At 40.8% G+C, this 25,333-nt stretch overlaps 2 long non-coding RNA genes across 2 annotated transcripts in view; both read left to right on the top strand.

The window, feature by feature from the left end:
- LOC123781328 (uncharacterized) overlaps nt 1-25,333 on the top strand; it is a 165,106-nt gene that overhangs the window by 77,721 nt on the left and 62,052 nt on the right. The window lies entirely within an intron of this gene.
- LOC148108602 (uncharacterized) lies at nt 113-4,974 on the top strand. Its single transcript, XR_015727551.1, has 3 exons — nt 113-854; nt 1,049-1,230; nt 3,905-4,974. It is a non-coding gene; the product is annotated as an uncharacterized LOC148108602 (long non-coding RNA).

Raw genomic sequence — 25,333 nt, 5'->3', positions numbered from 1 at the left:
ATTGTGCATATCAAAGTATATAATAAAAGTTGTTACTATTGTTTACCAGAATTTTAGGATCTTTTTTCTTTCTCACTTATATTACTCATAAATTCTAGAGAATGGAATTTGAACTTTTAACTAATTTATTATTAAATTATTAACTTTATTATTATTATCAACAATTTGCTATTTAGATTCGGCGTCTAATCCTCAGTTTTACTCATCTATATGCCATATTTGTAAATGAATATTCTTCTTTTGTTTATGGGATCCAACCAATAATGGTTCCATGGTGACACTGGTGTGGTGAAATAGGAACTTTCTGTGAGTCTAAGATTTGCTAAGATTTGCTGACTATGAGACCTCCACTAAGGACAGATATTCAAAGAAGCCCCCAGCCCTCAAGGAGTCCACACTGTCATGGGGCACCCAGGAAAAGGAACACTTGGAAAACATTTTGGTTAGTGGTATAAAAGAGGTTTCCTCCTGTGCCTTTTCTCCCACCATCCACATATACTTTGTCGTGGACCCCGTTCTTTCCACCTGCTTAGCCTTCCATACTCCTTCTCTTCAGGGACTCCAATTTTTCCTGGTGCATCCTGCCTTCCCAATTAGGACCTGTCATTTGAAGTATACCAGGCTGCCATTCAAGGTGACTAGACTCCTTTAACCAAGGGGCAAGTACATGACCCAATATAGGCTAACTGATTCTCCCTCTCGGGATCTTGAAACTTAGAAGCTTAAGGACGGAAAGTGGTTGGAGGCTTCATTCCCTTGGCTGTATCCTGAAGAGACTATCCAATCTGCCTTCATGACTGGTTCTTCTTTTCCTGGTTGTGCAAGAAGCCTGGTTATTCAAGTTTCCTTGTGAGGTACTTCATCCCGTATCTTTCCAATAAATTCCTTTAGAAATGTGGTTTATGTTGCTTAAAATGAATGAAGCTTTGATATGGTATCATTCAATATGAAGAGCTCTCCCTGGCCGTCCTTATTCTGGTCCTACCTCCATCCTTTCCTCGTATAAATTTCATTCTATTTTCTGTCATTCTCTCCATTTTTACTCTAGGGTACGGTGATGGCCATTTGAGGGAGAGTCTTGGCCCAATGGAGGCAGACCTGGGTTTTCCCTTTATTACATTAATCACGTTGGGTAGGAATTTGAAGAACTATCATCTGTACGATCATTTCGAACTATCATTTGAAGAACTCTCATCTACCGCACATATGTTACCTCATTTAATTATTATGGTAAGTCTAGGTATTAGGCATTATTATCTCCATTTTAGTTAAGGAAACAGAAGTTCAGACAGGTTAAGGAGCTGGTCCAAGATTACATAGCAGCAATGTATCAGAGCTCTAATCTGAACTGACGTCTACCTAATCTCAAAACTCAATTTTTCCCTGAGTTGTCTCAGCTAGTCTCCCCCAAGACATCACCACGTGGGTATCTTGAACATGTTACTTTATCTTTGTGACACTTGGTTTCCTTACCTATAAAACAGGAATATGATAACCTACTATGTCATATAGTTGTAATCACTAAATGGGATAATGTAGAGAAAGCCTCTGGCCAAAAGTGAATGCTTTCTAGTTCAATGTCCAAATCTGATATGTAAATCTGGATCTTGGAGATTATGGAGAATGCAAAATCTTGGCCAAATCAGTCATTTCTGGTTATCCCTTCACCAACTTCTTACCAGAGCATCTAGCTGCTGAAAAACTTTAAATTCGGTTGTTCTGTCCTTTCTCCTCTCCCCCCACACCTTTCCATCTCCTGCAAGAAATGCTAACAAATGATGAAACTCTTATAAGAGGACATCAATGGCAAGCACCATCATGAACTCAAACTCTGAATAAGTGGGAGATGGTCTTCTGCACATTTGCCTCCAAGATTATGTATTTGCCTATGTGTGTTTCTTATGTCATTTTAAAAAAGATTTATTTATTTATTTATTTATTTATTTATTTATTTATTTATTTATTTGACAGAGAGAGAGAGAGAGCACGCACAAGGGGGGAGCAGTAGGCAGAGGGAGAGGGAGAAGCAGGCTCCCTGCTGAGCAAGGAGCCCAATGCGGGACTCAATCCCAGGACCCTGGGATCATGACCTGAGCTGAAGGCAGACGCTTAACTGACTGAGCCACCCAGGGGCCCCGTCATTTTTTAGTTTAAAAATGTAACTCATTTTTTGGTAACACTTTAGAGTATCTCTAAACTTCTGTATCTAAGGTTTTTAACTTTAGAAGGAATTTTCAGTTTAGTAGTTGAACATAACAGCCCCTCTACTTCATAGTGTTGCTGTCAGGGTTAGATAATACATGATAGGGGCACCTGGGTGGCTCAGTCAGTTAAGCATCCGCCTTTGGCTCAGGTCATGATCCCAGGGTCCTGGGATCGAGCCCCACGTCTGGCTCTCTGCTCAGTGGGAGTCTGCTTCTCCCTCAGCCTCTGCCCACCCTCCCCGCCCCCGCTCATGCTCTCTCTTGCTCTGCTCTCTCTCTCTCAAATAAATAAATAAATAAAATATTAAAAAAAAATAATACATGACAATTGCTGTGCTTAGCACAGATTAGGTACTCAGTAACTGTCAGCTATGATTATTATGACACATTTGTAGTTTTAGTATTTTGGACATAATTGATGCCTAGCAAATTTGGTTGAATTGAATAGAGTAGTCCACAGGGAAAAAGATGTTTCATGGAATAGGTGAGTAGTTGAAAAGAAACTGTTTTAAGTTACACAATGTTTGAATGCAAACTGAGGGAAAATAAGTGAAACTCCAAGTTTTGATTTAATTCGTCTGGGCAATTTTTCTGGTCTAAGATTGAGTTATGGTAAAATTAGAAAATACTGATTCACATGAAACTTTTGTTTTAGCTTTGAGTTTAAGTGTTACTCATTTTCTCTGTGACCAGCAAGCAATATCTGCCCCGAGCGGATATGAGGGAAGCTATACTTTCAAAATGCGCCGAAGTGTAAAAGTGCTTCATTGTCCCTCTGACTGTAAATGAGGCCCACGTCCTTTCCTTCTGGCCAAGGTGATTAGGTAAAGACACCCCAGGAAATACATAGTGTGAGCATGTAGTTTACAAATCTTTGTCGAAGTGACAGTTTGTGAGAATCACATTCTCAGGGCTGGTCGCAATGTCACAACTCCGGAGCCCCTGGGAGCCTCAGATCCCCACGCCGACCGATATTGGGGTGTGCTTTGAGTGGCTGGAGGAGGAGCAGGAAAGTGGGAAAGCTAAAAAAAAAAAACTGGGAGGGGGGCATGGAGAATTCTTTGGAACCAAGGTTAAGGCAGAGGCGAGTAACCGAAAGGGTGATAAATCAAGGTCTTTGGGGGGAAACTGAAGGTACAAACAGTAGGAAAAACTTACAAACAGCAAGACGTCTGGTGGGAGAGAACAGGACGGAGGATGAGTCATAGAGGCAGGAGTTCAGAGACGAGTAAGGACCGTGAGGCTGTATTAGAATCACACAAGCCCGATGGCCTCAACTCCCTTGTGTTGCTTCTCACCCGCGGCGGCTCCACCACTAAAACAGACCACCTAGCTTAGGACTCTGGGGCCGGGCAGACTACACACCGCCGTATGTGAGCGGAAGTCTTACACCAGGGGCGCCTGGGTGGCACAGCGGTTAAGCGTCTGCCTTCGGCTCAGGGCGTGATCCCGGCGTTGTGGGATCGAGCCCCGCATCAGGCTCCTCCGCTATGAGCCTGCTTCTTCCTCTCCCACTCCCCCTGCTTGTGTTCCCTCTCTCGCTGGCTGTCTCTATCTCTGTTGAATAAATAAATAAAATCTTTAAAAAAAAAAAAGAAGTCTTACACCAAGTTTGAAAGTGCAGAGAGATTTTCAGAAGCAAGAGGTTTCGTTTCCTATAATAATATATTTCTGTACTGCCTCCCGTCTCAAATCTACAGCAGGAGAAAAGACAAAAATGGAAATAACACAAGAGAGCTGCATCATTCTCTCCCGTCCTACTGGGCCTCTCAAGCTTTGCTCCCAGCTGTGGCAACAAGGAACGGCATGGTAGGGCCAGGTTTTTGGGTGGCACTTCTTTACAGTTATACAAATAAATTTTTATTTCTACCTGTAACTGATGGGAATATTGACCTATTTAAAACAATATGCATTAAATAAGAGCCTTTTATTATTTATTAAAAATACAAATCAGAGAATATGGTTTTAAAAAATATGACAAATGGCATTTAGATTATTGAGACTTGAAAAAGTGTTCACCATGGTTCCTGACTCACTTCTAGTAGTCATGTAGTGGCAAACGTTGTTAACAGAAAGGAGAACGGGAGGTGTTGGGGGAGGGGAAGTAACTCAAAAGCCAGTGATATCTTATACTTGAACAAGATAAAAAGTACTGAGGAAAAATTCTACTGCCTTAAAATGCGTCATTCTGTTGGATTTCTCTTGGACGATGGTTTCCTATCTGAAAAATAAATTTATTAGTAGCTGCCCAAACTATTCCATTGACATTTTAAAAACTTTTTATTGTGAAAAATCTAAAACGTACACAAAAGGAGAGAAGAAAGTGTAAGTTCTCATGAACCTATCATCTAGCTTCACGAATCATAAATAGTTTTACAATCTTGTTTCATTTAGACCCTCACTTTTGTGTGTGTGGAGGGGCTAGAGTATTTAAGCAAATTCTAGACATTGTGTCATTTCACCCATAAATACTTCATTATGCATTGCTAATTGAAAGAATATGTTTTAGGAGCAACCCATGTCATTATCACAACTTACAAAATTAACAATTTTAATATATTCAATCCATATTCAAATTTACATGATCGTCTCGCATATTTTAACAATATGTCCCATTTACTATAATTACGTAAAAATAATGTGAAAAGTCACTAGAAATCATAAAAGACACTCATGTGAAGAAACACTTATGCTAATGATATATGGTAATGAGGAGGAGGAGGATAGACTTGTGATCTATTATAGTAAAAGTAATTATTGTCTTTGGGATTAAGTTGTAAAAATCCTTAGCTTTAAATTGCATAATATTTTAGGAAATTTAAAAGTTTTTGCTTTTTATTTTTATAGAATTTTATTTGGTCTCCTGAGAATGTTGGATAATTTATTTTTGTTCTTTCATATTGATTTCCATTTTATAATATTTATTTTTCTGGTAATGAAAGTAATTCATGTTCCTTATAAAAATATTGGACGATCAATCATAATTTCATGACCCAGTGATGACCTCTCAATATCCTAGAATATTCCCTGCAGTCTTCAGTGTAGCTATGTGCTTATGATACATACAGTGTGTATAATGTGTACAAACAGGCTTTCATTCACTGTAACTCACTTTTTGCAATTTACATTTTATCTTATGCATTTCCCAAGTCATTGAACAACAATCATTATTTCCACAAATCTGTGCATCTGTGACTACTCCAATGCATAAGTCTCTAAAATGGAATCACTGTGTTCAGAGTATGAACACTTGTAAGCTTCTTAGTATTTATTCTTCAATGATCCATCAGAAATTATTTTCCAATTTCCAGAAAATGAGCACTTATTTTAATTCTACTTCATTAGCAGAAAATATTAACATGCAGCCTTTTGGATAAATGGATGTATGAAATATCACGTCTGTTTTCTTTTTTCATTTAACTTTTTGTGAGAATGAATTATGTTTCAGCGTTTTTTGGAAATATTTCTTCGAATGTTTATAACTGTAATTTTTTGCCTATTAAAATGTTCGACCAACTTTCTATTTCAGGACCCATCACACTGGGTTGTTAATATTTTGTCTATTATAAAGATATAAACTTTTTGTATATTGTTGCTTATGTTGGCAAATATTTTTCTTTTTCTTCTAAGTTCATTTGTTTTTTTCCTAAAGAGATTTTACATGTTTAGTCAAGCCTATCAATGGTTTTTATTGTTATTTCTTTCAAAGATTTTGTTTAGTCCTTCCCATTCTCAAATAGTAAATATATACTTAAATTTGCTACATGTTGATTTATGATTTTTAAAAAATACTTTATTCTTTCTTCCTTCTGAATTAAATTTAGGAGTTTGGTGTGATGAGAAGCACGGACAGGATTTTTTCCCGTCATTTCGTTTTCATATCGCAAAAGGGATAACCTTTTCTTTCCTTATTAATTTTTTGGTCATAACTTTATCACACACTAAACTTTTTTTTTTTTAAACACTGAACTTTTATGTCCACTTTGGCACATTAATGGTGCATTGATTTAGAATGATCTTTTCTTGGTAGATTTTTAAAAGAAGAGTTATTTATTTATTTATTTGAGAGAGAGAGAGAGCGCAGCAGTTTATTTACTTTAGAGAGAGAGAGAGAGGGAGCAGGAGTGGGACAGAGCGAGAGAATCTTCAAGCTGAGCCCGGATCCCACTGGGTCTCCATCCCAGACCCATGAGATCAGACCTCAGCCAAAACCAAGAGTCAGACACTCAACCAACTGAGCCACCCAGGCCCCCCTTGGTAGATGGTTAGAGGACCCTCTTTGTAGTCTTCTTTTTTAAATCTCCTACATTGCTTTGAACATGACAGTCAATGAAAATGTGTTGAGTTCTACAAACGATTAATGAGTCATTAATATACCTGGGAAAGTATTAACTTTAAGATAAATAAAGGTCTGTTTTGATTGTTTTAAATATTTAACTTTTGGAGAAAAAAAAAGTGCTGGGCCTGATGCGTTTTTTAGTGACCCCTCCATTTTATAATTCTTTCATGTAACTTTACTCAGGCACAGTCCTTTCCTAAACCAGAGCACCAAGCTAGAGTCTCCTGCTCCCCGGAATCAAAACTAACATTTGGAGCCAAGGCACTTAATTCATCATTCTTCCAAAGCAACGGTGCTCCGGGCTGGTATTTTGAAACCTTAGTGACCTTTGCCAAAGAGCTTTGAAGATTGCACTGTCTTGTCAATCCAGCAGGATATCCATATATACCTAACCCTTTCTGGAAGATCTGAACAACATTCTCCCTAAGAATTTGCCTGTGGGGATTCTTCCTTAGCGCCCCCGCGGTCCCGCGCGCCCACACGCGCGGCGATCCTCGCTCTACTGTAAACTACGGCCCCGCGGGGACCCGATCTGCTTTTGCAACCTCCTGCCGCACGGCCTTCACTCTCCAGATGTTCGCTCCCGGAGTGAGCCCGCACCTTGCAGCGCTCCCTCTCCCACCCGCGCGGTGAGCGGCGGGGCGGATCTCCCGCTTTCCGGCCGCCTCCTGCCTCCTCCCAGTCTCCGGGAGGCCGCGGCGTCTCCGGCGCTGTGCGGCTGCGGGTCTGCGCGTCGCTCGGCCCGGGGCTCGCCGGCCTCGGCCCGGGGCCCACCGCCCGCCAGGGCTCCGGACAAGGGGCGCGGAGCATAGATCCCCTCCCCACCTCCTCCCCTTCCTCCTTTCCCTCCGCCTCCCTTTGCGGCAGTGTAAGAACGGATTGAGAAAGTATCTTTATTTCGTTACTTCATTAAGTGTCTGCTTCTTAGGGAAAGACCTTGGTGTCTGGCCTTCAGTTCCCATGAAATAGAACAAGGGGCTGAAGTAGATGGGGCTCTTCACACGGAGTCCCCGGGGAAGAAAAGGTGCCTCAGGGGGCGCTGTTTGAAAGGATCGAAACAAGCAAAACCAAACCAACAAAATACTTCTCCCCTCCCCCCCCAAGAAAACACAACCACAAAAGGCCCAACAACAACAAAAAACCCTTGTGAAGACGTTGAAGTAGATCACCTTCCAGGATTTTCTCAGTGCTAACGTGCCATGCTTTACGAGTTCTTTCTTCCTTTTCTTCACAACGCACCACTTGCCTTTGTTTTCATCTGCAATGATTTTCACAAATTGGCAATTTTACCTGAACAGTTTCTTTATATACATTTAATAACTTGTGTCCATCCCATCCTAGCTGACTAAAGCAGCTAACATTAAAAAAAACAAAAAACAAAAAACCCGGCATCACACTAATTCTGTTGCAGAGAAAATTCTGGAGTCTAGACCGACGATTAGAGTTCTAGTCCTAGGTGTGCCACTGTTTTGTTTTGTCTTGAGCAATTCACTTCGCCTCACTTTTGATCTCTGAAGAATGAACTAGTAGACCTGAATGGTCTCTTTCCTGTTTTGAGTTTTCAGGACACCACGTTTCCTGACCTGCTGGCAGACTGACGACGACGTAGCGAGGCGAGGTAGAGCGTAGGTTTACCTGCCTAGGATGGTGCCTTGGCTCCCAATGAGGGGATTTTACCCCTTGCGGCTTTGGCCACACCTTTCTTCATTGACCTTATGATGAGGAAGCAGGTTGAGTCATTTGCTGTGGGGTTAGCGGGGGTTTGAAGGGCTCCTTCCTGATAGCCTCTGAAGGTAGGTCCCACTTCGTTACAAGAAGAGTATGAGAAGACCAGATACTCTTTTGGGCCTTTTTGATAAGCCACTCTTCATAATCTACTGGCCTGCTAAGGCTGCTAACTATTTTTGGTAAAGACACTGTAAGTTTGGTGCCAAAAAGTTAAATCAACTGAAATAGGATGCAAAACATGAGGTCATCTGGGGTGAACAAAATGTGTACAGCTCTCCTTATACGGGCGACTTTCTTGGATTAAAAAAAAATGCTCACTTCGTTATTCTCAAGCCTAGAGGTTAGAAGAAGCGTTAATGACAGACCTTTGATTTAACTCATAGATCACAGATCTTCCTGAATAACTACTATCTAATCTAGGAAAACTTCGTTGAAGCGAAAGATAATGTGTTTTCTATACGAAGGCTACTCTATCTACAAGTTAATTTCCTAAACAGTTTCTTTGGTGACACAGGTATCCACAGAGTCTAGGCCTGCTAGCATTCTGACATTTTTGCTATCCCCAAACCCAGTAAACTCGTATCCACAGCTCATTTCTGTTCAAATTATAAGATAGGGGCCTTTAAAGATTTTAAGACATTATTTGCCAAAGGACTCTAGGAATTTGATTTGATTTTAAAATATTAAAGGTTGAGGGTCTTGATATACCTTTCAAAAGAACATGGAGAATATTTAGAGATCTTTAATCCTTAGTAATCACTATTCATTTTAGAAGTTAATTAAAAAGGTTCAGTTTGAGCAGTTCAATGAAGTCTGGTATCAGGGAAACTAGGATTCCTGGTTCCCTTTAGTGAGAAATGGTATTTGAGATTAAGAAATGGGCACTAGGGGTGTTCATTGCTGCTATGATAGCCTTTAAGCCTTTCTGTAAGTAGAATCGTAGTTAATGTATGCATGCAGGCTCACATCTGTATGTATACGTGTATGTATAGAATCTCAGTTCTCTTCACGGAATCTCTATGTACACACATATGCTATACATATACGCGTATGCACGTCTGTAAATTACACCAATACCTGCTGTATGTATACACATCCACGAATTCCACAAATACATATATATGTGCACATACACATGCATATAGAAATATGTGTATTAGAAATCTTGAGCCCATGGGGCGCCTGGGTGGCACAGCGGTTAAGCGTCTGCCTTCGGCTCAGGGCGTGATCCCGGTGTTGTGGGATCGAGCCCCACATCAGGCTCCTCCACTATGAGCCTGCTTCTTCCTCTCCCACTCCCCCTGCTTGTGTTCCCTCTCTCGCTGGCTGTCTCTATCTCTGTCAAATAAATAAATAAATAAAATCTTAAAAAAAAAAAAAAAAAAGAAAGAAATCTTGAGCCCATGCCGACACTACCAGCTCAGTTCTATCCTCACGGCGTTTTTTGCCTTCCCTGTTCCACATCAGTTTGCCCTTCCTTCCACAGCAAGAAAACCATGGTTCTCAGCCATCTCCATACATTAGTTTATTTGCTAAATCCTATAATAGATATAAAATAATTTCAGGGGCCCCTGAGTGGCTCAGTCGGTTAGGCGTCTGCATTTAGCTCAGGTCATGATCCCAGGGTCCTGGGATGAGTCCCGCATCAGGCTCCCTGCCCACTGGGGAGTCTGCTTCTCCCTCTACCCCTCCCCCCTGCTTGTGCTCTCTCTCTCACACACACACTCTCTCTCTCACTCAAATAAATAAAATATTAAAAAAAATAATAAAGTAATTTCAGGATCCCTTTACCCATACTGTTAAAAAACAAACCCATTACTAAGAATTCTGAACGTGTTCGCTGTTCTCCACTCCCTGCTTTATGCTGGGTCCGAGGTCAGCGGTCAGACGCTGTGGTCATAAGGGACTTGGAGTAGTTCTTTCTGCCATTTCATCTCCGTAATATGATCCGTTTGTTGTTGTTGTTTTTTTAAATAACATTGGATTCATTTGTTTCAGTTTGCTTTCAGTGTTAGGTTTTTTTTCTGTTTCTTATCCTTTTTTAAGAGTTTTCTTTATTCCCTGAGTATATAGAATATTAACATGATTTCAAGTCAAAACCATAAAATTAGGAATTCCCAGGGAATGTCACTGCCTTGCATATTCCTTCCACCATATTCCCCTCACCCCTTGCAGGTAACCTCGTGCATGGTTTTCAGGCTGCTCATTTATTGCTTTTTTTTTTTTTTTTTTTGTAGAGATGCAGGTGTATGTATGATTCACTACACAAAAGGGAGCATAATACGTCTGCTGTTATGCATTGTGCTGTTAGTCACTCCACGCTGTCTTTGGGAAATTGCTTCATGAAAATTCATAGTGATGGTCCTCGTTCTCTTTTATAGCTGCATGGAAGTTAGAAAGCAGCAATGAGCTGGAGATTCAGAGAGAGAAAGAGAGAGAAAGAGAGAGGGACACACACAGAAAGAGAGAGGGCTACTGCTGTATGATGTGAGGATTTGGGGGAAAAGGATGAGTAAGAAACATTTGGGGGGGTTGTGAGGTTTAATTCTCTGCATTTCCCAACCCCTGAGAAAACTTCAGAGGAAGGCCGCTTTTCTCTTCTATCGGGTATGTCACTTTGCTGAAGTAGATATGAAAGTGTAATGAGAAGGTTGATCTTACTTTAGTTACAGGAGAAAGTCAATGATATCACACAGTGGGTCGTTGAAAAGTCCTGTTTCAATGGTGGCTAATGGTACAGATCTTTCCAGGTCTGGCTGGATTGTATGAAAAGAGGCAATAGATGTCCACATCCCTGTCCTCTGGGAATTTGAAGGCTCTTCCTAGACGGGGATTTCTCACTCAGGGCAGTAGAAACTGCAAAATTTGTGTGGAGAGCACCGCCCCAGAATCATCACGGCATAAAACTTTCAGTGACAGCCTGGAATCCAGACGGTTAGATGCTGACATCAGAGCTGGGTTATTGTGCCAGAATCTGAGAACTGGAGATGAAAGGAGGCCCAAACATCTCAAGAGTAAACAGGGAGGGACTTAGGATGATGTTCCAGCTAGAACAAGTGTGGCTGTTCCCAGCTTCTTTTGAAGTTCTGGTTGGGGTGGGGTGGGTCAGCTGAGTTTAATGAACCTGAGACACAAACATGCAGAAATCCAAGGACTTAGATAGCATGCCATACAAAAGGGCCAGAGAGGGAGTTAAAGTGAGTAAAACATCAGTGTGAGGGGAAAATATTTAAATTTCATTTCTACAATTTGGAAAGAGATCTAAGACAAAATGTGATAAAGCAGTGTTGTTAGAACAAATCATGGAATACCCAAACTCAGGCAAACAGCTGAAAAGGAAATTCTATTTTACATGCCAGGTTAGAAGTTGAAGTAATTTACTTCCTCAAGAGGCTGAAAATACGCCTAGTAGAAATTTCTAGATGAGTGATGTGGAAATGACTAAGAAAATAGAGGCATTCAAATGATTTTTTTTTTTTTTTTTTGGTTTTTGTTTTTTGTTTTTGGTAAGACAGGAGGTAAGAGTTTATAGCTTGATAGATTGCAAAACGTGTCTTCCGCTTCTTCTTTTTCTCTTTACTCCTTTCCTCTTTCGCTATGGAATTTGTGACAAACATCTATATAAAAACTTGAAAGCCAAAACAAAAACATGCTTAATAAAATTTGTCTAAGTCACTTATAAAGATCGTTTTTAGAGTTAAAAAATAAAAAGGAAATTAATTAATTAATTTTTCATTTTAAAAATTATGTTCAATTAGCCAGCATAGAGTAGTACATCATTAGTTTTTGATGGAGTGTTCAACGATTCATCAGTTGCGTCTAACACCCAGTGCTCATCACCACAGGTGCCCTCCTTAATACCCATCACCCAGTTAGCCTGTCCCCCCACCCCCTCCCTTCTGTAACCCTCAGTTTGGTTTCCAGAGTCCAGAGTCTCTCATGGTTTGTCTCCCTGTCTGATTTCTTCCCATTCAGTTTCCCCTCCCTTCCCCTGTGGTCCTCCACACCATTAAAAGGAAATTAATTTAAATTTAAATTTTCAGAGTCATAACATTTTTTTCTAATTTGTGTGTGTGTGTGTGTGTGTGTGTGTGTGTGTGTAGTATTGTTCTTAATCTGTTTTGTGTCATGGACACCTGTAGTTGTCAGATGACGTCTCGGGACTTCTCTAAATAATGGTTTTTATTATTTATTTATTTATTTTATTTAAAGATTTTATTTATTTATTTGACAGAGAGACAGCCAGCGAGAGAGGGAACACAAGCAGGGGGAGTGGGAGAGGAAGAAGCAGGCTCCCAGTGGAGGAGCCTGATGTGGGGCTCGATCCCAGAACACCAGGATCACGCCCTGAGCTGAAGGCAGACGCTTAATGACTGAGCCAGCCAGGTGCCCCTAAATAACGGTTTTTAAATGGATAAAATAAAATACACCAGACTACAGAGAAGCCAATTATAAAAAATAAACTAATTACCTTGAAACATAGGTATGCAAAAATGTAAAAATTTAAAAATCGTGATGGTGTAATACGTACACCCCCAAAATAGCACTTTATAACAGGAAAGTCACTGTAGGTCTATTATAATGAGTAATATGATTCTAATGAGATGAGTATAGACAATATTTTGTGATAGCTGCAAAATAATTATATGATATAAAAATATCTGGGATTCATAATGGTGAAAAAGTCAGTTATTGTTACAGGTACTATTGTTTGTTGTTTACACTCAAAATTGATAGAAATGCTAGAATCCACTAGTGAAAATAAATATGAAATTTTTTCCTATTCAAGTTCACAGATTCCCTGAGTTCTAAGGGTTATGGGCCCCACTTAAGAATGCTCACTCTAAGGAACCGTTATATTTTATGATATCGTCATGGAAAATGTATGGATCATACTCCACGCTATTGTAGTCTTATTTAGAATAGCCAAAAATGGAAACAGCCAATGTGTCCATCAACAGGTGAATGGCTAAAGAAAATGTGGAATATACAGACAACGGAACATTACATAGTTTTAAAAAAGAAGGAATTCTGCCAGCTGCAACAACATGGATGAACTGGAAGACATTATACTAATATTAGTCATAGAAGGACAAATACTACATGATTCCACTTATACAGGGAATCGGAAATAGTCAAACTCATAGAAGCAGAGAATACAATAGTAGTTTCTAGGGGCTGGGGGAAGGAGAAAATGGGGAGTTATTGTTCACTGGGTATAAAGTTTCAGTTATGGGGGGCGCCTCGGTGACTCAGTTGGTTAAGCGACGGACTCTCGATTTCAGCTCTGGTCATGACCTCAGGGTCCTAAGAGCGAGCCATACGTCGGTTGGGCTCCTCGCTGAGTGTGGAGCCTGCTTGAGATTCTCCCTCTCCCTCTGCCTGTCCCTCCACCACTTCCCCACCCCCCCGCCACTGGTGCACTCCAGTGCATTCGCTCTTTCTCAAAAAAAAAAAAAAGTTTCAGTATGTATATACATCTTCAGCAAGAGGTATAAGTTCTAGAAATCTGCTGTACAGCATAGCAACTGTAGTTAACAATAAAATACACAGTAATAATGCACTTCCAAATCTGTTGTGATGATTCTACAGGTGTTTACATCTGTCTAAACTCATCAAATTGTACGTTAAATACGTGCAGTTCTTTGTGTACCAATTATACCTAATAAAGCTGTTAAAAAATAAGGATTAAAAAAAAGTATGGATCATTGATACAAGCCTACAAAAATAACCATGACCCCATATATTGGCCAGATACCTCGCCCACTGCATTTCTAATTTCTGTGATTCTAGTTTTCATTTCTAGGAACTGCACTTTTAAAACATCTGCTGGCAATTTTTGTAAATCTCATTCTCTTTTACATATTTTTGTACTTATTTATTTCTTTGAAATATTTACTACACTTATTTAATATTTTTTTTACACTTATTTAATATTTTGACTACTTGTTAAAATTTATTCTTTCTATTGATTTGCATGCCTGGTGGCTGGCTTTATTGCGTGTAAACACCATGTGCCTTGCCACCTTATCTGTGGGAGCTCTTTGAAGCCTGAGTTTAAAGAGTTTTCCTCTAGAAAGAATTTATATTTACTTCTGTCAGGTGCTGGTGAGGAGGGGGGTGGGGCACGGGTGAGAAGCATCAGCAACCCAGGAGTCTTGTAAATTAACTTTCCAGCTTTGTTTTTGTTTTTAAAGTCCACACGGATATTGAGACCAGAAGATCCTAAACCCGGGTGAGTGCAGAATTATGGCTAGCAACTTTCTTTTTTTTTTTTTTAAATGATTTTTTATTATATTATGTTAGTCACCATACAGTACATCCCCGGTTTCCGATGTAAGGCTCGATGATTCATTAGTTGCGTATAACACCCAGTGCACCATGCAATACGTGCCCTCCTTACTACCCATCACCGGTCTATCCCATTCCCCCACCCCCCTCCCCTCTGAGGGCCTCAGTTTGTTTCTCATAGTCCATAGTCTCTCATGTTTCATTCCCCCTTCTGATTACCCCCCCTTTCTTTATCCCTTTCTTCCCCTACCGATCATCCTAGTTCTTATGTTCCATAGATGAGAGGAATCATATGATAATTGTCTTTCTCTGCTTGATTTATTTCACTTAGCATTATCTCCTCCAGTATGGCTATTAACTTTCTGAGTATTTTATTCTCAAACCAGATGTAAGGATGCGTCACACATTTGAGACACCTTCAAAAGTGTGATCTTGGGGCATCTGGGTGGCTCAGTCAATTAAGCGTCTGCCTTCAGTTCAGGTCATAATCTCGAGGTCCTGGGATCGAGCCCCGCATGGGGCTCCCTGCTCAGCGGGGTGTCTGCTTCTCCCTCTCCCTCTGCCACTCCCCTTGCTTGTGCTCTCTCTCTCACTCTCTCTCTCTCTCAAATAAATAAAATCTTAAAGAAGTGTGATCTCTGGGGAATCAAGGCGTTAGGTTCCCCCCACCCCCCATTTTGTTGTTTCCCTGATCCTGGGTCCAATGTGGGTTGGCAGATGTCCACAAGACAAATGTTGTTTCAACACTTGCTTATATCTCTGCATGGGTATTTTTCCATTGTTTCTGGCCTCTGAGAATTTTGCTTTTTTTAGTCTTTGCATATTTAGCCATGCGTTACATTTAAAAAATTACTTTGTATATTACTTTTGTGTGTGGAGGGGGTGGGTATTCTCTACCGGGAAGATTTCTTTGAACACCTAGAACATTGTATTGTCAGATTCAGTTCTGATTCATTTTTTATCTTGAATCTTTACAATAATACTATGAAATAGCCCATATCCCCCTTGATTAGAAATGTAGAAAAGAGAATCAGCAAGAGCAGCTGACTGCTGGACATTATATAAGTCAAAGGCAGAACCGAGATTTAAAACTGTCTGCCAGGCCACCACAGCTCTTCTTTCTTTTTTGCTGTCCTGTATGTTTTTTTCTGGGCCTTGATATAGCATGATATCATGCACGTTATACTGAATGTTAGGTTCATTCTGACAGATTTTTGCCTGTTTCACCCCTTCCCGCACACCTAGCCGATAAAGCAGAGCTGGTACATAAGAGGTCAGTAAATACTGATCAGATCAACCAGAGCAATAGGAAGTAACTATTTATGCTCCCATATAATCTTCATAATGACAAATTTTGAGGCTGTGTGACATACCATGGAGCTGATCCATTGGGGTAGTTATTTTTATAACTGATATTAAGGTATTGTAATATCTGTCTTATAATGGCAAAAATTCTCAGAAACTGGTCCATCATTTTCTTGTGCTATCTCTGCCCCATGGTACCCCAATTCTTTTCTGTGTTTTTATTTTTTGTTTTCTCTCTTTCTTTCTTCTTTTAAAGCAAGTCACATCACAGATGCCTGCACTGCAACTCTCCACGTTGAGTGAGCGGGCTTCTTGCTTCTGATTCGGAGAGCTGAGATGCTTTCCCTTTCATCTACTGCACTCCTCTTGCAAAGATTAGTCACAACGGCAACGTGATCTTAGGCATTTCTTCTGCTGTGCAGCTGACCGTGAAGCAAAGTAAAAGGGCAAACTATTTATAAATCAAGCGGTTACAGGTGCAGAGAATAGATAAGAGTTCAGCTTTGTCCAGGTTGGGAGACCATTCTTATTGAATTTCCTTGTTTAGGGTATTCCAGTGCAGGCTCAAATTTAGAGTCAGGTCTAAGGTTTTTGTTTTGTTTTGTTTTTTGTTTTTAAAGCATGTATCAGTTTTTTTTTTTAAGCTAAACTCACTCCCACTTAAGCTGCTTGAAAATCTGTCATTGTCAGAGTCTATCATTAGTTGATTTTTTTTCATTCAACAACTGTTTATTAAGGACCTGCTATAAGCTAACAGCATGAAAGGAGGTGATAAAATTGGCAAGGAAAACAACAAAATCAGCAATATATAAGAATACTTGCTCTGCTTATATGTGTAAACAGAGCTATGTGAGCACCCAGGAGAGAGCTGCCCCCCCCCAGTGTGGGCAAGGGTGGCTCCACACACTTGCCTTTTAGTTGACACGGCCCTTGCCTTCCCCTATGACCCCCAAATGATCTTGCCAGACTCACTCACTCTCAACATTTTTCTTTCTCCACCATTTTCCACCCAATTTGGATTTGTAGCTGTTACTTGTTAATAGATATTATTAATATTTATAGTATAATATTACTAATTCTCATTTACAATTAGGAGGCCCTGATTCCTCCAGAAGGCGGAAGGATGGCTCTGGTTCCATCTCTTCCTCCCTCCCTGGTGATCGCTTGTGTTGATTTAAGTCATTCCACACGCATGTGCCTAGGAAACAGCTTTCCCAGTTTGGTCCCTGAAGTTCTCTCTTTTCTATTTTGTTGAAGTCCCCTAAATTCTTTGAGACCCACCTACTTTTATTTGCTTGTTTATTTATGTAAGTATTTTTTGTGTGTGCTCTTGCCCACCAGAGCCTTTCTTTTTCTTTTTTTTTTTTAAAGATTTTATTTATTTATTTGACAGAGAGAGAGACAGCCAGCGAGAGAGGGAACACAAGCAGGGGGAGTGGGAGAGGAAGAAGCAGGCTCCTAGCGGAGGAGCCTGATGTGGGGCTGGATCCCAGAACACTGGGATCACGCCCTGAGCCGAAGGCAGACGCTTAACGACTGAGCCACCCAGGCGCCCCCACCAGCGCCTTTCTTGCCTCTCGAATTATAAAAATACTGAATATGCCAGTCTTTAGTAAATTAGCTTTGTTTGATCCTACCACATGTTCAGTATTTTTATCTTGAATAACTTGGGTGTTTTTTTTTTTTAACAGTGGTTGTGAAACTTTCTTTCCCCAATTTATTCTTTTGAGTTCAAGGGTTAGGTGTCACATTCCCCCCCCCCCCAGGGGGCGCCTGGGTGGGTCAGTTGATAAGCATCTGCCTTCGGCTCAGGGCGTGATCCCAGCGTTCTGGGATCCAGCCCCACATCAGGCTCCTCCGCTAGGTGTCACATCCCCCCCACCCCTTACGCAGAATGGGGCTTCAGAGGATCATTTTTAGAATTAAGATGTTAATTCACACAAAAATAACACAAACTGCTTATGCTTTTAGAATAAATGCTGATTTGCCACAGGTTTAGTCTTTCTTTTTTTCTTTCCCTTTTCATTTCCTTTCTTTATTTCTTACTAATCTCACATTCATCTATTCTTTATTTCTGTAACAAAAAAATCCAAAATATGTATGTTCCTAGCACTTTGCAGGCACAGTGTGCACACAAACGAAGAAGACAAGGAATCTGCCTTGGTAGATGGGAAAGCACACAGTCTGAAATATCAAGAAACAAGAGCTGGCTCTATGCTATTTTTGTCCAATACATATTTCATGTTGGGTTTGACTCTTTGATGTCTGCGAACCATCTATTACTTTGGGAGGATTTTGTTACCAATTTAGATTTTCTGCCTTGGAGCCTTAAGCTCCTGTGCCAGGCATGTTGAATTTTTTATAAAGCTTGAGTAAGACACAGTATCTGTATTGAGGCTTACCTCTGTGCATTCGAGAAAATTGGTTTTTCGGTAAAGAGACAAGCTCCTGTCACCCTGGCCCCAGGTCATGGGTTTTCAGTTGCATTTAGGAAATCTGGTAATCCTTGCTGCCTCTTATCTCTCCGAGTGACCGAACTGAGTTGGAGGAATATGGATTGAGAGCCCACAGGGAGGAGCCCCCCCCCCTTGTGCATTAGGTTTGATACCGAGGTGGGTGGTGATGGGGGAGGAGAGCCATCAGAAGAGACAGGAGCAAAGTCATGATGTCAAGAGAATTCAGGAGTCTGCGCCGTCTAGAAATATTTTAGGCTGTAGTGGGAAAGCAAGGTGAACGTTTTCTGCAAGGACTTGGAATACTTGGCTGCAAGTGGAAAGTGACACATGACGAACACAATTAGGCCCTGGCTTTCTATCCAACAATGAGTCAGTGTCAGGTGAGGCTCTGACGCACTGAGAGTTCTGGGCCAGCAAACATGTGCAACCCTGACGCGTCTCCATCTGATCTTTGGTTCTGATATGCCTAGGAGGGCAGCAGTCTGAACCTTGGTGCTCCCCGAAGTCCCCAAGCAGAGTTCTGTTCAGCAAGTTTTCTTTGGGATGGTGTGTGAGGAGCTGTGAGGGGCCATACCTGTCCAGGCCCTCATCCCAAATCACTGAACATTCCTATTCGTGTTTTTATGGTGCTTCAAGAGACACGGGGAGTACAAAGATCATGAAGATATTTTTGCTCTCGTTTTTGGAAATGACGTCTATTGTGGGTAGGAAGTATGGTTTCTCAGGTCCTTTGACCCCTTGGTTTCAACTCAGGATTGAAATCACTTGCAGAATTTCAAGACAATGCAAAGACAAAGGGTAGTCTCTTGCTTAAAAAAACAAAATGATGAGTTGGGGAGAAGTTCTGTATCTATACCACAGTCACCTGTTGAGCCTTTTGTGAAGGTGCTAGCAGTTAAAGGCATAGAACTTGGAGGCCATCAGTGGCTGTGCCTAAGTCTGTGATTTTCAAATTAGGACGAGATGTAGGGATACAGTGGTGTCAGTTAGGGGCTGGACACAATGGGTCCTAAAATCTTTAACTTGCATCTTATCCATTCTTTTAACAAATATGTCTTAAGCACCTACTATGTCAAGAGATATAGAAGCATATAGTCTTGCATTTTTTTTTTTCACATGTCAAGATGGACACATTTCAAATTCTTTCTCTCTTTGGGACTTGAAGGCTTTCTCCTGTTTCTTTCCTGCACTGCTCCTTAAAATGAGAGCCTCTATGTCCTTTGAGTATATAATAAGCAAAGAAAAGGAAAGTATATTTCTGACTCTTACCTCTTGCAGAATGGTTTTGAATAAACAAGTCAGTTAAAGTGCGACCACTGTCTAAAGCATGCATATGAATAAAACATTTAAATTTATGAAACATGTCTCATACTTGTTTCCATGTAGCATTTGTAACAAGGCAGAAACTGCCCCCATTTTATACTTGGCAACTCAGAGAGTCAGCAACTTGACTCTAGCTAGTCAAGTGGCGGAGGCTGGACTGGAAAGGGGAGTCCGGTGCGCTTGCCATTGCATTATGCTTCTTCCACAGAATGTCAAGGGTGGCTGAATATTGGCATTCCTTTCAAACTCCAATCAAAGTGACTCCTGCAATTGTGGTTGTTGTTTAAAATATGAAGTTGTTCCTTGGTATCCTTCCTCTATAACAAAAGGGAAATGTGCCATGTAAACATCACGAAAGAAGACACGTACCTTGATCTGAGAAGATATCTGCAAATATTCTGATCACCTTGTAAACTGCATCAAACACTTTTTTTTTTTTAAAGATTATTTATTTATTTATTTATTCGACAGAGATAGAGGCAGCCAGCGAGAGAGGGAACACAAGCAGGGGGAGTGGGAGAGGAAGAAGCAGGCTCATAGCGGAGGAGCCTGATGTGGGGCTCGATCCCACAACGCCGGGATCACGCCCTGAGCCGAAGGCAGACGCCCAACCACTGTGCCACCCAGGCGCCCCATGCATCAAACACTTTTTGAGTTCTTTCCTTATTTATTTTTAGGTTGAGGTTGCTTTTATGGATTTAGTTTTAAAGAATCTGGCATTTACTTTTATTTACTCTTAAATTTGTTTTTGGAAGAACCAGAACTTCTCGGTTTCTGTGTACTAGTATTTATTGATTAGTTAGTACGTGCCAGGCCCTGTTATATGTTCCATTTTTATACTGTCCTAACAACCCTGTGAGAAAAATACTATTATTGTTTTAATATTCTAGATAAGAATGTTGAGGCACAGAAAAATGAAGGGACTTGTCCGAGGTTATACAGTTGCAAGGAGGAAAACTGAGGCCTGAGTTGGGCTGACTGGCTCCAGAGCCTGTTTTTAACTACAGCATTCTAATCCTCTGGGCCCTGCAGGGATGGGTGTGTGACTGTTCCAAGGTCACTTCACGGCTTTGGTCTTCACATTCATTATTTGTGAAAAGAAATCGCACTAGGTAATTTAGCTACTTAGCAGGACTCCTTATTTACGTACTTCCCTATTTAATCCTCACCCTATGGACCTAGAATCCTAACCCTAAACATAGTATTATTATCCTCTTCATTTTACATATGGGGAAAATAGGACTTAGGTCAAGCACCCACTAAAGGTGACATAGCTGGGGTTAAGAACTGAGATTCAAATCCAAGATTTTAATCAATAGAAGTAACTGCCTTTCCTCTTTGAGGGCTTGTGCAGCCTTGCAATTCCATACATTGAATCCTGACTTTTTATTTCAAAGACACAATAATAATATGTTTGTTTCATAAAGCCATGAATTTATAGTTCTTCCAAGAGATGACCTTCGCCTACAAATGGCTGCCAATGTTTGAGAACCACTGACATAGATAATAGCAGTTTTAACAATGCAACATTGTGCTATTAATATTATATTATTATTTTTTCGAGGAGTCACATGTGTAGCAAACAGGATGTAACCGGACATGTTAGGCAAGCTGTTGCTAACTCAGAAGACTAAAGGGGATTAAATTCTCATTATTACTCACAGTTAGTCCCCAAATATCTGTGTATGTTCAGTTTCTTCAGTTTGGCAGGAAGTTTTAGAGAACCAAACAGCATGCCCTTCCGCCCCTGGCATATTCATAAGCTATTTTGGGGTGAGTCATCGGAATTCTGTGGTTTGTATATCCTGAGGGAAGAGAGGAGACACTGTATGGTTAGCATTTATTTGAAACTGTTAGTTGAGGGGGAAAAATTCTTTGATAAAAGTTCAACATTAGGTAAGAAATGCCTGCGGAAGGATCTCTCCATTGTTGTAAGATTCGGCTCATATTCGCGTCTCTGGGAATATGACACAAATTTAAACCTTCGGGCGGTGCGTACGCACGGCGCGGGTACAGAGAAGCCGGGGTCTGGCGTGTAGGTGAGCGTAATTAACAGAGAATTCACAACCGGCTGAATGACGCTTCTGACCCTGGAGCCTCTGTTCCTGATGTCAGAGTAATGCTCCAAGTTGGATAGAGTTGTAGATATATGAAAACTGAGAGACCAAGCCAAACCTCTGAGATCCGTCGGATATGACCAATATGATAACTGTGGATCATGGTTTTTTTGTTTTGGTGTTTTAAGCCGTCTTTATTTTGTGAATTATCTGATTTAGCCATAACAGCTAACTTCTGGTGGGTTCTGTAAATATTTTTGTGTATCCACCATGCAAAATATTCTCTTTAAAAAAATTGTGGATTGTGATTAAATCACTCCAACAGTAAAAAATAAGTGGGTATGAATTAGTTTTTCTCCTTGTAGCTACAAGGGAGCCCGAGGGGGAATTCCAGCCTTTAAAAAATATTTTTCTGGTCTCATCAGGAGAAGAAACTGGTTATTATTGGAAGAAGGAAGAAAATACAAGTGAGTTGGGTACTTATGGTGTGTCAGATGCTACAATTGGAGTCCAAAAAGTCTCATAGGGGCGCCTGGCTGGCTCAAGTCAGTAGAGCACGGGACTGTTGCTCTCCCGGCTGTGAGTTCAAGCCCCTCATTGCACGTGGTGTCTGCTTAAAAAAAAAAAAAAAAAAAAAAAGAGGTTCATAAAGACTGGTTAGATCTGAGGAGAGTGTTACTTTCAGAATTGCAATGAGCCTACGGTCTACAGCATCAGTGGTCTGTAAGACAGGGTGACCCAGGGGGGAAGTGTGACATCTGACACCTGTGTGCAGTTATCCCTGTGATTGGACCACCTGACGGGGGGCTGTAGACAGACATAACCATGGTGGACAACTCGGATGGTCCTCATATGGCGTGAGTTAACATATTGCCCTGTTTTCTGAAGAACAGGGAAACTACTGTTTGATCCTTGGTTTTAGATGGGACATAATTGGACAGGACATAGCATTAAAATGCATAATGAGTAAAAGTTCTCTTTAATTTCCTCTCAGTTTCCTGATTAGATCAAGTAGGAAGTTTTAGTTCTGCATTGGTAACATTTGAACTTTTCTCGGAGCAGGCCACCATTTCTCTCCCTAGACTTGAATAACAACTTATTCCTACCACTTCTTTGCACAGTTGCATCTTATTTTTGGCAAGTGAAACTGATTTTCTATTTACGTGGAGTAGACATTAAAAAAATGGATCCATATAAAAAAGTGAGTTGGTTTAAAATAATATTAACTAAATAATCATACAAGCGATTAACCGAAGGGGCCATGGCGACTGACTGGCAGAGGTTACTCAGCTTGTAAAACTTTATAACTTTGGTGATTAAGAGGTAGATGGTTTTACAAAAGAAAATAGAAAACTTCGTTTGCATTGGTCCTCCCTGCTTGTCCAGAGAAGTCCTCCTCAAGTATAGTCCATAGACCAGGGCTGGTCTGTGACCTTCTGTCCGCCTGGAAGGAGAGAAGTACAGAAGTTGCAAGTTATCGTTCAGAAACATACATAGCTTATCGCCATTGCTTTGACATTCAATCCCATGAAATGTCTTTCTAGTAACTTATTTTTATTGTACAGTATTTTACAAAAGCACTGGTCTGGAATGGATTAGAAAAGAGACATGACAGTTTCAGAAGCACTGATAGAGAGTGTATGTTTAGAACAAAAATATAACTAAGGAAAGTGACACCGTATGTAGTCCCGATAAAGGAACATGTGCTGGTGTAAAGTACACGATCTTCATGGAATCTAGAATGAGAGTAAAGACTATGTTCGTAAGGACTGGGACTGTCTCGACCTTTTCATTGTTGTATCCCCAGGATCCAGCATGGTACCTGGCAGGTAGTAAGCACTCTGTACATATTTGTTGGATGAACGAATGAATGAATGAGTAAATGAATAAATGAGCTACAGTGTTTGGCAGGTGGGTCTAATACAATCACTGGAGAGTGTGCTTGATTAGAGTGCAGTAGTAGTTCATTATGCTTTCCCAGGCATCTCACAACACTGCAGTTCCCTTTGTTCTGATTACATAAACAACAAGTCAACTTCTAAGTATTAATTAGGTGGTCAATGTACCTCAACTCCAAGAAGGTTGACTTAAAATAATTTTTAATTCCAGGTTGTATACCACAACAGAAAGGATAGGTTGGGTTATGTTTCAGTAATAAGCAACCCCAATGTCTCAGTGGCTTAGCCCGACAATTGTTTCTTTCTTTGTCACACACATGCCCAACAGAGGTGGGCATAGGGCTTTGCTCCTTCTGGTCATCTCTGTGCAGCCATGATAACCATAGCGGGGGATATGGCAAATCACACCCTGCCCCTTGGATCTTCAGCCTGGAAATGACACATTTCACTTCTATTTATACTTTTTTTTGGCTAAAACAATGAGCATGTCTAATATCAGTGGGGTGGGGGAAATATAGTCCTACCATGTTTTAGGAAAGTGAAAAGCAGGAAATATTTGGTGGAAAGTGTTGACATATACACTCACCCATTGTGAATGATATTAACAAGTGTTACTCCCTCTTTGACTGGTCTTCGGTGACTACCATCAGTCCTGCTTCTGCCCTTTCAGTTCTCTGGACTGAATCTTGAATGTGGTGACCCCTTGAACGTAGGGCTGTTTGTATCCCTTTGCCTCAGCCATCAGCTCACTTACTGTAGGCCCTATGTTCTCTGTTTTTTCTATAATTTCAAGTGACCTCTGCCAGAGCATACCAACTCCTTTGGTTCAAATTCTTTCTCCACTGACCAAACTTTTCTGCTGAATACATCTTTCTGTAAGAAGGCAGGTGATGGGCCTTAGATCTTGGTCAGGGAGATTTCTTCTAGTGAAATGTTAAAACGACCGTGAATATAAACATAAACATTCGTAGGTGGGATCGTTAGACTGAATCAGCTTCCAAGAGGCTAATCATCCTGAGAAAATCAAGCATACCACATTTCTAGATCTACAAACCTACGTGGTAGGTCCCACGTCCCTAGTGAGCTATAGATTCTTCTTTGTTTTCTTTCTTTCCTTCCTTCATTTCCTTCCACCCACCCCCTGCTTTCCTTCCTTCCTTTTTCCTTCCTTCCATTCATCTATCCATCCATCTACCTATCTCTCTAGTCTGTCCGTGATCTTCCAAGGCAGGATGTAATTACACATCTAGATTGGGCTAGAAAGGATACCTCTGAAGTTCATGAAAACTTTTACTATTTAATGGATTATAAAAGATCTTCACCCCCGTGGCTCAATCGTTAAGCATCTGCCTTTGGCTCAGATCATGATCCTGGGATCCTGGAATTGAGTCCCACACCGGGCTCCTTGCGCAGCGGGGAGTCTGCTTCTCCCTCTCCCTCTGCCTGCTGCTCCCCCTGCTTGTGCTCTCTCTCTCTCTCTGGCAAATTAAAAAAAAAAAAAAGATCTTCACCTCCTTAAGATGTATTTACATAATTTGTTTGCAAATTTACCAGGAAATAAAGGATATTTTATTTTTATTTTATTTATTTATTTATTTGACAGAGAGAGAGGGAGCACACAAGCAGGGGGAGCAGCAGGCAGAGGGAGAGGGAGAAGCAGGCTCCCCACAGAACAGAGGGCCTGATGTGGGGCTCGATCCCAGGACCCTGGGATCATGACCTGAGCTGAAGG

This window comes from Ursus americanus, chromosome 18, assembly GCF_024610735.1.
Source record: "Ursus americanus isolate L20-20 chromosome 18, mUrsAme1.1.p, whole genome shotgun sequence".
Taxonomy (NCBI): domain Eukaryota; kingdom Metazoa; phylum Chordata; class Mammalia; order Carnivora; family Ursidae; genus Ursus; species Ursus americanus.
The sequence above is the reverse complement of the archived record's forward strand: the minus strand, read 5'-3'. Positions and strand labels throughout refer to the sequence as shown.